The 15,246-nt window shown below is 40.6% G+C and overlaps 1 protein-coding gene across 1 annotated transcript in view; it reads left to right on the top strand.

Moving 5' to 3' along the window:
• Positions 1 to 15,246, top strand: part of FAT1 (FAT tumor suppressor homolog 1 (Drosophila)) — a 114,617-nt gene that overhangs the window by 45,946 nt on the left and 53,425 nt on the right.

A 15,246-nucleotide genomic window follows, 5' to 3' on the forward strand; every position in this document is an offset into this window, starting at 1 on the left:
AGCCCCAGTGGACTGGAGAAAGCCTGAATTCAGGGTCATTCACATCCTTTGTTTACACAGCAAGTATTTACCGAGAAGTGCTGTGTGTCTGGCCTGCTAAGAGATGCTCTGAGCGTTTGTAGTCCAAGTACATGAAATAGCAGAGAGAGACAGGTGGTACGAGATGGTGTGCCCAGATGCTCCTAAATGCCCCTGGAGGAAGTGGGCCCAGACCGATGCGACAGTGTAATGAAGGCAGGGGGGCCCATTGGAGAAGTTCCTCTGCTGACTCTGAAGGTAATAAAGTGGAGAGATGGAGAAGGAAGAAGGGGTGTTCATCATGATGGGACAATTTGAAGGAGTGATGAGGCCAGAACAATTGATGTGTGTGTGGGACCAAAGCATGGAAAAGCCTAAGTACCAGAATAAGGGTTAAAGGATAATATTTATGTTATTTTTTATAAATAATGACCTATTTTGGAGAGTCTGCATGCAGTCCCTTGGAATGTTTTATATAAACTTAAAATCACATGTCCTTACTGAGTCCTTTTGGAGAAGAGACCCCCCCCCCCCCCCGCCCCGGGCAAATACCTTTGTCTTCTTTTGTGATAGTATGACACATACTGAAAAAAATGAGAATCTTTCTAGGACTGGGTTTGATGGTCTGAATTGGAACTCTCAATGGCAGGTTTGAATGAATATTTTAAATGTATTTTGTGTTCTAGTCAAAGTTTTTATGTCCAGAACTGTCTTTCTGCCTCTCAGATGGTTCTCGTCATATTGTTTTTAAATTTGGTGGTGGAAGGTGGGGTGTTTCCTTTTTACACAGGATAGAAGCAAAAGAGATCTGATCCATTCTCCTTTGTGTGTGTGTGTGTGTGTGTGTGTGTGTGTGTGTGTGTGTTCAGCTCAGGGTAATGCTGAATCTTTAACCCATTGTGCAAGGCCAGGGATCAAACCCACATCCTCACGGATACTAGTTGGGTTCATTACTACTGAGCCACAATGGAAACTCCCATTTTCCTTTTCTGATACACACACTTCTGTTGACCCCAGGAATTCTTAATAACATTTTTGTTTGATTATGTTAGGGTAAATTTACTTCTTTTAAGAAAAATTGTGCTGTTGCTCCAGGTGGGAGAGACACAGAGCAGAGAATGTTAGATTGTCGGAGCCCCAGCAGCCCAGCTCTGGAGACACATGCGTCATAGCTTCCTTTGCAGTGTGTCAAGGACAGAGAGGAAGGGGGGGCTCCAAACAATGGGGCACTGTCCCCTCACGGGCAACATGCTCCACAAGTAGCCTCAGCACACGGAGCCACCCCAGCAATTGTCTTTTCAGTCTGTAGTATCAGTTTGAACTTTTTTTTTTTTTTTTTTTTTTTTTTGTCATTTTAGGGCCACACCCGTGGCATATGGAGGTTCCCAGGCTAGGGGTCAAATTGGAACTACAGCTGCCAGCCTTCGCCACAGCAACATGGGATCCAAGCCGCGTCTGTGACCTACACCACAGCTCATGGCAACGCCAGATCCTTAACCCACTGAGTGAGGCCAGGGATCAGACCTTTGTCCTCAAGGAGGCTGGTCAGATTCATTAATCACTGAGCCACAACGGGAACTCCTCAGTTTGAAATTTTAAAGCCTGATACGTGACTTAGGTTTGGCACATAATTTTCAAGTGTTCATCCTAGGCATGTGCATGCATTAGGGAAGAATTTTTTTTTTTTCATTTATCTCTGTGTTGCTGTTTTCCAAGTTTTGGACACAAAGCAATTTTTGCTCTTTATTTTTAGCAAGTTTTATTGCAGTATAATTGACATACTGTAAATCACGCAGTAAAGCCTGTGATTTTATGAGATTTGACAGCTGTCCGACTGTGAAAACATCACCACAATCAAGCAGTGAACCTACCCATCACTCCCTCAAGTCCACTCCCCCACTGTCTCCCCTCCCCTCTACTGTTCCCTGCCCCATCCCCAGGCCACCACTGATCTGTGTTTGGTCACTGTGTTCATTCGTGTCTCCTTAAATTTTATATAAATAGACTCACAGAGTATATGCTTTTTTTGGGGGGGTGGGTGGGTAATGGTTCTTGCACTCAGCATATTCACTTTGAGATTCATGCATGTCGTGAATACCAGAGCCCACTGAAATAAGTCATACTAGCCAATTCTAAACTTGCTTGTGCTACATCCCCTTGCCCTCTTGGTGGCATCCTCAGGGAAGGCTCTGGCCCATGCTTTTGCATGGCAACTTTGGCCTCTTGATCCCTGGTGCAGCCTCCTGTGGCCCTGTGTGGTGGGTGTGGTGTGGTCCCCCTCCTCTCTGGAGTTGCAAATAATAAACTCTTTTCAGTGGCAGTTGTCTCCCAATCTGGTGGCCTGACCATTCTTTTTTTTTTAATTTTAATGATTTTTATTTTTTCCATCATAGTTGGTTTACAGTGTTCTGTCAATTTTGTACCGTACACTGAATAATAATAAAACCTATGTTTTAGAACACTTTGTGGCAACTGCTCTTTGCAGTTTCCTTCACTTAGATACAAGCAAGAATGCATTATTTTTCTTCTCATCTTTCTACACAGGCAGTTGCATACTATACACAGTGATAACCTCTTAGGGTTTTCCTCTAACAGTGTTACTAGTATTAGAGGCTATGCCTTAAAAAATTACTTTATTGTAGTTATTGATGGATTTGCTGCATTATTATAGGAATATAGATACATATCCAGGTACCTTTTACCACCCATTTCACTGACCTACTGATATTTTTCTGTCTATTAAGTATAATATTATTGTTGTTGTTATTTGTATCTTCTCATTCATTGATGTATATCTTCCTGTTAGGAAACAAATACACTAAGGAAAATTTTTATGGTTAAAAATAAATTCATCAGAAATATGTATTAAGTGGAGGCATCCTTTTTGAATCTAGGCATATGTTAGTGAATGTGATTTTTGTGTGTCTGCACGTGCATCTTTTTTTCTAATAATGATTTTTATTTTTTCCATTATAGCTGGTTTACAGCATTCTGTCAGTTTTCTACTGCACAGCAAGGTGACCCAGTCACACACACATCTTAAAAAGATTTAGGCTCTTTGACAAGTGTTGGATCTATTTCCATGTGCTTGAAGTTTTAAATGATTTAAAAACTTTACTCAGGCTATTTCAGCCTATTGTTTTCTTAGCCTTTCCTTTATCAATTCTGAAGTTAAAATTTCATGTGTTTTGGAGGCTGATCTTTACTCTAAATCTCTTCTCATTATAGCATCTGGAGCGCATCACACTGTTTAAATCTTTTAAGTCCTCCTGGTTCCCTCTCTTTGGGCTGATTTCCATCAGGCTGTCTCAGGCCTTTGAGAGTTGAGCTTGAAGGAAATGACAAAGAGAAACCAGCCAGCCTTGGCTTTCCTTCTTTTGCTGCTCTTCTGTCCGCTTTTCTGATCTTTCCTGTACCACTCTCCACTCTTGACCTCACTTTTAAATCGGGCCGGGTTAAAACTTTCCCTAGGAGCCAGAGGACAATGTCAGTTGTAGTGCATTGCATTGTATTAAAGCAGCCTCACATACTTAACCTTGATCAGAAACCCTCTGAGATGGGTAGTGACTACACATGCCAAGAGTCTGCTGTCTTCCCCATTGGGAAGTAATTTGTATGACTTCAGAGAGAAGTAAAGGCCACCCCGGGTGGGAGCCAGAAAGACATGAGTTTCATCATTGCTGCTTGTGGGAGCACAGTCCAGTGTTAACATGCTTTTGGGTTTAGGATATAAATGTGCTTTGGGAGCCAGTTTTTCGGCAGCTTCTCTGTTTGTTGCATTAAGATTACATGATGGTGGCTGTACCTATGGCATATGGAAGTTCCCGGGCCAGGGATCAAACCCACACCACAGCAAAACCTTGAGCCACAGCAGTAGCAATGCCAGATCCTCAACTCGCTGAGCCACCAGGGAACTCCTGTGATGGTTGCTGTTTAGGCTACTCTTATTTCTGGTGTTCTCTCCAGACCAAAAAGCATGAAGCTTTTAAATAACACTAGGTGTTTAAACTTGGTTTTGTTAAGCATGTACTGCAAGGATCATTAAACTTTTACTGCGACGAGCCACGTAGGAAATATTTTAGGTTTTGCAGGCCTTGCAGTCTCTGGCATAGCCACTCAGCTCTGTCACTGTAGAGTGAAGCCAGCCTTAGACTGCATGGAGATGAATGAGCATAGCTATGTGCCAATAAAATTGTATTTATGGGCATTGAAATTTGAATTTCACACTCTTTTCATTTGTCACAATATATTCTTTTTTTTTTTGCTGATCATTTAAGAATGTAAATGCCATTATTAGCTTGTAAGCCATACAAAATCAGGTTTGCAGTGGTTTTCTGACCCCTGATATATCGATGTATTTACTACTTGTGCTGGTTAGATTGTTGATTTACTTCTGAAGGGGTAGACTGATATTCCCAAAGTAAAAATTAAATTTCTATTCCATTGCTCTAAGCAGTAAATACTTTTAGGCAGATGAGATCTCTGTTTTGCTTCTCCTAAATATTTGCTTCTCTTTAAATATTTCTTTAAAGAATAATTAGTAGAATATTAGTTACCAGGGTAAAAATCTTAGATTTATTAGCAAGTTGATGATAGACTATTCGATCCTTTCTACTCTGGGAAATAACCATTTTCTCATTAGAAGATAAAATATTTCCGGAGTTCCTGTTGTGGCATAGATGAAGCAAATCCAACTAGTATCCATGAGGATGGGGGTTCATTCCCTGGTCTTGCTCAGTGGGTCAGGGTTCTGGCGTTGTCATAAGCTATGGTGTAGGTCACAGACACAGCTCGGATCCCAAGTTGCTGTGGCTGTGGTGTAGGCCAGCAGCTGTAGGTCCAGTTTGACCCCTAGCTTGGGAACGTCCATATGCTGCAGGCATGGCCCTAAATTACAAAAAAAAAAAAAAAAAAAATACATATTTCCAAGGTTTGAGAGTGTCACAATTTTTTGTGCTGGTATATCCTGTTAAAAATATTTCAGAGCTTGAATTTCCAGCTTTCACAGTTGGCTGTATGCGTATTTACCAAGTCTTTACCATTCCTCCATTTGTTTTTTTCATTCCCTTTTTCTGAGTTGAAATGTTCATGCTCAAGTGAACTAAATTACAGCTTCATAGGCTTTGTAGAAAACAATTTTATGCAATTGCTTGTTTTTTTATTCATTTGCTTATGTGTAGGATAGAGTAATGAGGGATTATCTTATGTTTAATATAAGAAATGTTCTTTAGTTGCAGATAGATGGGTGATATATAAATTATGTATACATATATAAATTATCTATGTACACACAAATATACCATATACACACACATACACATGTTGTAATCCCTAAGCATGGGAAAGTCATAAAATGCTCTAATAACTGATAGACTGAGAACTCATCCATGTTATAGTCCTGGATCACATTACAACTAATTTTTTCCTCAAAGTAAATGGCATTTTATTGTGACTGGAACGGAGGCTGAACAAAGTGCAATAGGAAATAGCTATAGCTGCAAACAACTTCCAAGTGTTTCCGGTAACATTTGATAGCTGCACAGGAAGGAAATGCAGGGCCAGTCACTTTACAATGGCAGGAATTCATTTTTAAAAAAATTTATATTTGTAGTCTTTTCCCAAAGAAGAATCTATAGACTCCTCCTGCTTATTTTTTATTTTATAGTGAAGTATGGTATCCTTAATGTCTGAAAGAAGTCAAATTTCATGCAGTGCTGCACATGTTGAAATAATGATAACGCTTTTTTTGCCCAAATCTGTTAACTTTGAATGCTTAGGATAAATCCTTTCAAGGGATAGTCTATTTTTTTTTTTTTAAATAGGTGGCTGAATATCATTTGCTAAAATTATTTTTAAAGACCAGTGTTTTTTACATTTAAGTGCCTAAGTGAGATGAGCCTTTTTTTGTCAACATGTTTCAAGATGGGTCGGGCGTCTTCCCCTCCCTGTCTCTGCTATATCTGACATTTAGAGAAATGTTGAAGGCCATTCAAACTGCATTTGGCTTTTGATCTTAGGATTATCATATGTTTCAGGGCCATCACTTTTCAGTAAGAAACAGCCAGTAAGATAAAATTAAAACCAGAAGAGAAGTCTGGCAGTTTCAGGGTGTGAATTCCCATGCAGCCACTGCCTGTGTGACTTTAGGCTGGTCACTTGAATCTCCTTTTTTTTTTTTTTTTTTTTTTTTTTTTTGGGTTTTCCATGGGACCCTGAAAGTTTGAACTAAATGCGTTCTGAGTGCCCTTCCAGCCTTGACAGTCTATGAATAGAATTCCACTTTTGGCTCCAAGCCTAATCCTCCCGGCACCAGGACTGCAGTGACAAACAATAGCTGTTCAGATGGTGGCAGCTGCCGAGAGCGCTCCAGACAGACTGTGGTTAAATGCAGTCTTGGAACACCACCTAAATAAAGACAGCACAGCACTGCAGAGGATCCCTGCACTCAGGGTCTAAAGCTCGGAGTGGGGATGGGGAAAGGACGCTGAGGGATAACTGTAGGAAAACTTGCAGGTTTGCATGGCAGTCTGTATTTTGAGATTGGGGTTGGGGGCTAGCAATGCCCAACCTCACTGCCTATGTTTCCAAGGGTGCTCTTCTTGCCTGGGTTTTGTGGGCTTTCCGTCCTGACTCAACTTCTGAAGGGTCAGGGTAGAAGCAAGCATGCTGTGAGGGTCTGGTTGCCGCTTAGCATTAGCACTTATTTTCCAGGTGACTGATTTTTAAAATTAGCAGAATTCGTACGATTTCCATTTCACCTGTTGGAAAATGAGTCTTAGATGTTTGAACAGGAAAATACTGTCCTTGTTCTAGTTTCTGTCCCTTCTTCTCCTGTAGTGTCCTCTGTCTGCCCATCATGTGTCCGGGCTTCAGGACCTTAGCAGTGATCTTTGTAAATTGCAGCGAACAGCCTTGTTCTGAGTACATTTTCACTCTGTTAAAGCTAGTTGGGTACCATTCTGTAGACAAGAATGTCCCATGAAGGGTGAGCTCATCTTGAGATCTTCAGAGACTGTTTTTCCAAATAAGGTCATAGTCACAGATTTCAGGTTGGACATATCTTTTTGGGGCCATGCCACCATTCAATAGGTGCCATTTAAAAGGCATTTCCAAAAAGAAAGGAAATATGTCGTTAAATGGAAACTGATACAGCCCTTCAGATCATTTTCCTTTATGTTGAAAAGACCACATTTCACTTTTGTTCTGGCAGGGTTTAATGATGTTGGTCAGTCGTTGCAGATTTGTCAGGAAAATTCCAGGAGATGTTTTAGGCTTTAATAAGTAACTTCAGAGCAGTTGGAATTTTCACACAGGCTCTCCTGGACATTTCTTTGAAGTAATTTCTGCAACATTAATTATGATTCTTCAGTAATGTTTCTCTCTCCTAAGTCCATAGTTCTGTTGCATTTTTCTATATCTCAAGTGGTGGTTTTTGAGCAATGGACAGTATACTTTGTTCTAGAAAATGGCCAGTGGGGATAGTTACAGTGACTTAAAGTTCACTGTTTAGAAAATATTATTAAAATATGAAGGCATGGATTTTTTTCAATTTCTGTAAGCTCTTGGCTCAAAACAGTTGGCGTGGGATTGCCAGATCAGCTGGAAACCTGAAATTGTATGAGCTGGGGCCTCACAGAAAATTCTAGTTTAGTGGCTCTGCTGTGGGGGTGGCAAGGAAGTGGGTTCAGTCAGTCATTTCTCGTGATCCTGATGCTCCCCTCTGGTTGAAAAAGGTTGGAGCCACGGAGACTTCTAAATTCTAAACACTTTCTTTGGTAAAACCTCTAGTTCCAATTCTGCTGCTAACTCTGACCTTCATAATTTAACATTCCTGGACCATATTTCCTTGACCATTATTTCTAAGTTCAGGATTTAGGCTGGAAGATTTTAAAACACCCTTTGGCTCTAGCAACCTTAGTTTTTCTACAGTGAGAGGACATCTTAGCATATATGAAACATTTCAATTTTGTTTCAAAAACATTAAAAATTGTGAAAGATTTGGCACTGCAATATTTATTTCTAAGTTTTTTTATATTTTTATATACATGACCAGATGTTGCATAGTTTTTAAAAAATCATCTGAGACTTTACAGCCTGAGGTTAGTGTTTCTACTGATAAATATTTCCATGTCCTTTCACGCTGACTTTTACAATATTTTAATGTTTCCTTTAAATAATATACTCATTAATATAAAAGTATATGACATAAAAGTGAAGGTGCCTTCCTCTCTTCCCTTCTGCTTTGGCCCACCTGTTCCCAGAAGTAACTACAGGTCATAATTTGGTGTTTAACCTTTCACGAAGGGGTGTACACATATTACATATTGTCTATAGGTATACACATGCACACACACACACAGTGTTTTAGGGGTTTGTAGTGCTTGTCTAAAAGTTGCTTGAGCAATACGTTTTACATTGTACTTACTGGGGTGTTACACATGTTTTATTCTAATGGTCCTTGGTGTTGCTGGTGATTAAAGCAAACACCAAGGACCATTACGATAAAACGCCTGTAACATACATACTAAGTGGAATGTCTTAGGAGCAAGGCCTGCTAAAGTAGGGCTTGAACATAGGAAGGGAAAAATAGAATTTCCAGATCACAACTACTGAAGAAATTACTCTGTCCACACTGAAGATGCTTAAGATTTAAATTAGCCTTTTATATGTGTATCTCAGAGGGACATATTTGGGGAAGACTTTCTGAAAAAGAAGTTGAGTAGCAGAGTACAGGCTGAATAAGTGGGTGATTTTGAGCTAGTAAACCATATGACTTCATTACTGCTTATAAACATACATTTCATTAGTTTTTAATTTTAACAAGAGATCACCAGGAGCGAAAAATGTAAACTGGTAAAATGATGGGGTTTTTTTGGTTTTTTTTTTAAGTCATTGTTAAACACAGAGACTGTTGATTTTTAGGTGTTTAGCTGAAGCTGTAAACTAACAACAGCAAACCCGGCTTCCTTATCCCCGGATGAGCCCATTAAGGAGACTAGTAACAGGGAGGGGATGGAAGGAATGGGACCTTATGGAGCAGGATCAGCATGTCAGCATCTTGGAAATTTTTGCTTGTTTCACTGTTTGGAGTTAAGACAGATGCTTTTATAGAATTTGGATTTGGATAAATGTATTTGCTATTGAATTACTGCTTCCATTCTTAACCACAGAAACAGTTTTTGACCACCGAGATGTTCAAGTTTTGGGTTTTGACAACTATAACTTGAAATTGGAAATTCCATAGATGAGTCGTGATTATTTGCATTCAGCGTTTCAGCCTCACCAGCTACTATTTCCAGGGCTAGGTGACCGCACCTGCTGGGGGCTACTGTGTCGGACCGTGCAAATTGTAGAATGTGAACGCAGTCACAGAAAGTTCCGTTGCACAGTGCTTCTCTAGAACACATGTTGCTGTAGTTCATGCATTACTATAAAAAAAAAAAAAAAAAAAGCAAAAGGATGAAACAGCCAAAAGAGTTGCAGGCATTAGAGGAGAATTACCAGAGGAATGGGAGATGTAGATTAGGTGAGCAGACCTTTGTTTTCTTCCTTGATCATTCTGCTTCCTCTGCTGTTTTCAAGCAGACTATTTGGGAAATGATTCAAAGTAAATATCCTGCCCAGCAAGGTGAACATACGACCACCCAGCTTTTTTTTTAGAACCAGAACCTTTTCTTTTACAGTGTTAGTTCTTATAAAACTCCCTACTGCAGATTACAAGTTATTTTCTCTCTCAATGCAGTTAGACTTCAATCCTATTCAGAAATTCTTTTTTTTTTTCCCCTTCTCCAGTTGCATGTGTAGTATGATTTTTCAACCCTTTTTTGCAGAACCAAAGCCTTCTATCCCTCCCTGGTGTCTCTCATTCTTAATGTGGCCGTAAGACTCTGGATTTATCCACCTCCCATCTCACCCCTTTGCTGGGTAACATTGAGTAAGCAACTTAATCTCTGAGCCTGTAAAAATATTAGTTTATTTATTATGGTGCAGGTATTGCTACCTATATTCATATGGATTGAGTGAGATAATATGTTTATTTTTTTAATTTTTCTTTTTCTTTTTTTAGGGCTGCACCTGCAGCTTATGGAAGTTCCCAGGCTAGGGGTCAAATCAGAGCTGCAGCTGCCAGCCTACGCCACAGCCACAGCCACGCCAGATCCTTAACCCACTGAGCGAGGCCAGGGAGCGAATCCACAACCTTGTGGATACTAGTCAGGTTCATTTCTGCTGATCCACAGAGGGAACGCCAAGATAATACATTTCAAGCTCATAATAGAACATGTTGGCATTTAGTAAGCCAGATAACAGTTAGAGATGAGCTCATCTGATGCATTAGTTAGCTTTTGCTTTAGAGCCAGCCATCCCAAAACTCAGTGGCTTAAAGCAGCCACCATAATTTGGTTGAGGATTCCAGGCTTGGCTGCTCTCTGATGCAGTGATGCTCACTTGGCTGGAGGCTGGCTGGTCCTGCATGGCTTCACTCGCATATTGGCCGGTGACTTGGTTGTCTGTTGGAACAACAGGGATGACCAGACTGCAAGTGTCCTAACATCCAACCAAGGTCAAACTTCCCTGGAATATAGACCCCTCCTGAAGGACCTTTCTCTGGGTGGACCCTACACTCTTGTCTAGCTTAGTGTATTTTGAATGAAGTCTTTGCCTTCTGGACATTGTCCTTGTTTCTTGAAAATCAGACTCTGCCTTAATCATCTCTGCATTCCGAGTGGATAGCACAGAATGGTTGGATGAATACGGAAATACAGTTCTGCCTATGTGAACTGTCTCATTATCCTCACCTACTAATCCTTGGAGTTCATCTTTATGTGCTGCCTACTTTGTGAAGTCCATTTGCTCTCTTGAACTTTGAGAATTTTAGAGATGGCTTCTGGTATGGATTTATAAGAAACATCAAAGAGTAAAATCTTACATTAAAGCATTATAGTTAATCGAACATTCTCTCTTATATCTGTGTTAAAATAGCATAGGAAAGCTGTGAGGAGTTTTCAGCGATGTTCATAAAAACAGGAACGTTTGGTTTCTTGGTTTTACATACATGTATGTGGTAAACTCGTAGTTGTGAATCCGTGAGAAGCTGTATTTTCTCTCAGCCCTCCTACATGTATAATAGGATCGGTCTCCAGAATGGGTGGTTTTTTAGGCCAAGGAAAGGTTTTGTCTTTTCTCATTTCTATTTTTAATTTAATGGAGCTCCGCCGAAAAGAAGGATAAAACATAAAGGTAAAAGAAGCAACATTTACATATGCCTTTTTCTCCTTTTACCCACTCCATTTTATTCTCTAGCCTGCTTTGGGGAAGCTGTTAAGTAAATAATGATTAACTATTGCTGGTTTTCTTTTTTCTTAAACTTCACTTAAGTCACGGTTCAGAGTTTGTGAAGGGTTGGAAATACCATAATGCAGTGACTTAGGCAGTGTGGTGTGATGGAGAGGGGGACCCCCCCCCCAAAAAACACCTCACATCTGGGCCCCAGGGAAACTAAATTCCAATCTTGGGCTTTGATAAGGACTTATTGGTGAATTGAAACAACTTAATTTTTCTTTGGCTGAGGTTGTTCCGTTTGATAATCTTGAAGGCTTCGCTCCATTTTTAACATACTGTACTGTTTCTATGAAGTATAGATCCTTCTGGGATTTAGTAATAATCAATACAGATGAGCGCCACTGTTTAAAATGAAAGAAAATGGATGTATATACTAGATATTTAAAACCTACAGGCTTAAGCCATGTGTATAGGAAGGGTGTACTTTGGATACATGTTTGAAAATAGGTGTTTGTCAGGCAGGCAAGGTGGAAGGATTAGTAGGATTGAGAAGTGCAAGATGATGGAGGCGAAAATGAGTGTGACATGCATAATGAATTCTGCAGCTCCCTTGGTGTGCCTGGCATGCGGGATGTCTGAATAGCACTTCCGTGAGGGGCAGCTCCCAGTGCAGTTGACTGATGTAGGGTGAAGCGTATCTCCAAAGGGTATGCTCCTCCTTCATTAGGAAATTGTGTTTTCTCTTCTGGATTCATTTTGTATGGAAATTCCACAAGAAACACTCATTTCCCCTTCTCTTGAGGACTGGCAGCAGCTCACGCCACCCACTGCACTGCCCCCCCTTGGTGATGGCCTTGGGGACCAGAAAACTGATGCTTGTAATGAGACTCCTTTCAGAACAGGTGTTGCAGATCTAGGCAGAAAGGTCTTTTTATCAGTGTGAAATGTCTTTTTTTTGGGGGGGGTCTTTTTAGGCCTGCACCCGTGGCATATGAAGGTTCCCAGCTGTAGCTGCCGGCCTACCCCACAGCCACAACAGTGCCAGATCCCAGCTGCGTCTGCGACCTACACCACAGCACACGGCAATGTCGGATCCTTAACCCACTGAGCGAGGCCAGAAATTGAATCCTCATCCTCGTGGATACTAGTTGGATTCGTTACCGCTGAGCCACAACCGGAATTCCTGAAATATCTTAAGTGTCGTATAAATTGTGACAGCACATGAGGCCATGGTCAGCTCACCTCTGGATCTGCATCTCCCTTGGTTAGAGTCAATCAATACTTATACTCTGTCTCCTCTTCGTGAAGGAAATTCCTCCCAGGTCCACTTCCTGCCTTTCTTGGAGGAGTACATCCTCCTTAAACTTCTCTGCCTGTGGCCTCTGGGGTATCTGGTTCTCCTCCAGCCCTGGCTTCTTAGGCTTCCCGATGGTTCCTACATGCTGAGCTCAGGCCCTGACCTGAATGAGATCAGGCTGCCCTGTCCTTTATTTTTTGGTAGGCCCACCATTCCTGTTCTCTGTATTCTCTTCTGTACCTGGGGTGTAACCTAGTCTGTCTCTGCCTTTGGCGACTTCCCTGCACTTCAGACCTGTGCCTCTAGACGTCTGCTGGACGCCACCCTCACCTGGGTCACCGGTCACAGTGCCCTGACACGTCTTGCCTGTGAATGCATGTCAAGTGGTTTTCTCTGAGCTCCTGTATAAGCTGTACATTTTTATCATGTCCAAGTGTAGTGTAGTTTATGTACCTCTCTTACTCCAAGAGTATTTTTAATTCTACTCTTCTATGGTTTTAAGAAATGCGTGTGTTCGCACATTTAAGTGTTTCTTTAAGGTAATAGAGGTATAGCAGGATAACCAGGATATATAAGAAAGGCAGTCTTGTGGGCTTTGAAGTTTACCAAAAAAGACTTGCAGATGAGTGACTGTCGTGTCTGGGGAGATGTCGTGATAGAGCAAGTGACAGAGCTTGGGAAACCCAGCAGCACGACCCCAGGCTAGGCCTGTCACAGGAGGCCTCAGATATGACGTTTAAGCCGAGAGAGTGGAGGAGTGGATGAGAGTAGCTGAGCAAAAAAATGGATGAAAAGGGAATATTGGGATTCATTGCATTTGCATGACGTTAATATTTCATTTGAGTTATGAGAGAATTAATTTTAAGTATGGAGAGCATGCAGATAATTCCAAACCTAGGAGATGGTCAGGTTTGCTTTTTGTCTTTGTATTGAATTAGTGCTGTGGGTGGGAAGTTCATCTTATTAGCAGTCTGGTGTGCTGTAAGTAACCTGTGAAGTGAGGAACTGGACTTGCTAATGGATTTTTATTTATGCGCCACAGACATTTATTTGCTGATGGAAATCCCGAAATGAATGATTATATTCTACAGAAGCAGAATACTGTTTTGCTGTGGCCTCTTGTGATGCTACCATTAACAAGTTTTGGGTGGCCAGGCACATGAGGACAATTAGATGGGACCAATGACAGTGGTTTCCTGTCACTTTTGCACTACGTAAAACCACATTCGGAAAGGGTAGTAAACTTTTGATGGGGGGAAAAAAGGATTAACTTTAGAAGGTTTTTAACTGATGAAAATCAAGCTCGTGCCACAGTAAGCAACATTTTCACACCATTAAGCATTGTGAAGCATTTTCCTTGAACTTCTTTTAATTTCTAAGTGTGGTTTGAGAAGAACCCCCGTTTCAAGCTTACAGTATATTCTTTCGTTGTCCTTATGAAAAAGATAGCGTTGCTTCATTGAGTTCTGGGGAAGATAATGTTGATGGAGATTGTTCGTGACTCGGATTGAATGAAAACACAAACCTTTCATTTATACATTTAGAAAACTTTTTGAATAGCCTTTAATTGGTAGTTTTGTGAAATTAGGATAATAGGAGAAGATCAGTTAGAATGATAAAATCTGGGAGTTCCCATTTGGCGCAGCAGAAAGGAATCCCACTAGTATCCATGAGGATGCAGATTTGATCCCTGGCTCCTGGCCTCCCTCACTGCGTCAGAGATCTGGCCCTGATCTGTGGTGTAGGTCACAGACAGGGCTCAGAGCCCCAGTTGCTGTGGCTGTGGTGTAGGCCAGCAGCTGTAGCTCCGATTTGACCCCTAGCCTGAGAACTATATACTGCGAAGGTGGCCCTAAAAAGCCAAAAAAAAAAAAAAAAAAGAAGAAGAAGAAGTTGAATGATAAAATCTGTTTTTATTTTTATTTTTTTTGTCTGGATGCTAGTCAGATTCGTTTGTGCTGAGCCAGGATGGGAATTCCAGAATCTGTTTTTAAATGTGAGTTATTTGAAATATTTCTCTATGGAAAACCACAGGAAGCTGGGCAAGAGGAAACTCAGTCCCAGCAGTGATTTGCCACGTCAAAGCCTTTTACTCTAACTTCACATCTGATGTCAGAGCCGCTCAGTTTGCACCTCTTTGTCGTCAACATAGAGGCTGTTTTAGTGGCTGGAGGGATTTTGTTTGTATTTGCTGTGAAGTACAAGAATATATTTCATCAATTGTAATGGTCTTCTAGATTCCAGTGTATGTCGGCAGTTTGGCCCACAGTTATCAAAAGATTATTATTATTGAAAGTTATGCTCGAGAGAAAGATTTAAATTATAGATATTCTAGTTTGATAGAAAAATCAAAGAATTACTGAATATGAGGTTTCTTTGAGGCTCGTTTATTTTCTCCTTTTGGGGAAATAAAGTGTAATTTAAGTAGTGTTACCTGAAAAATCACATTACTTTTTATAATTCTTTATTCCTGAGGGTTGATGACTCAAAGGTAATAAATCATAGTCACATTATATTTTCCATGGTCCTTTTTAATATAGTTATAGAATATTTCTGTCGATTCTTAATCATCTCTGCAGCAGCCACAGGAGATACAGATGAGGTTGAAACCTTGGATAACTTCATTTCATTTTTTAAAAATCTTCTCCAAA

Source organism: Sus scrofa, chromosome 17 (genome assembly GCF_000003025.6).
Source record: "Sus scrofa isolate TJ Tabasco breed Duroc chromosome 17, Sscrofa11.1, whole genome shotgun sequence".
Lineage (NCBI taxonomy): Eukaryota > Metazoa > Chordata > Mammalia > Artiodactyla > Suidae > Sus > Sus scrofa.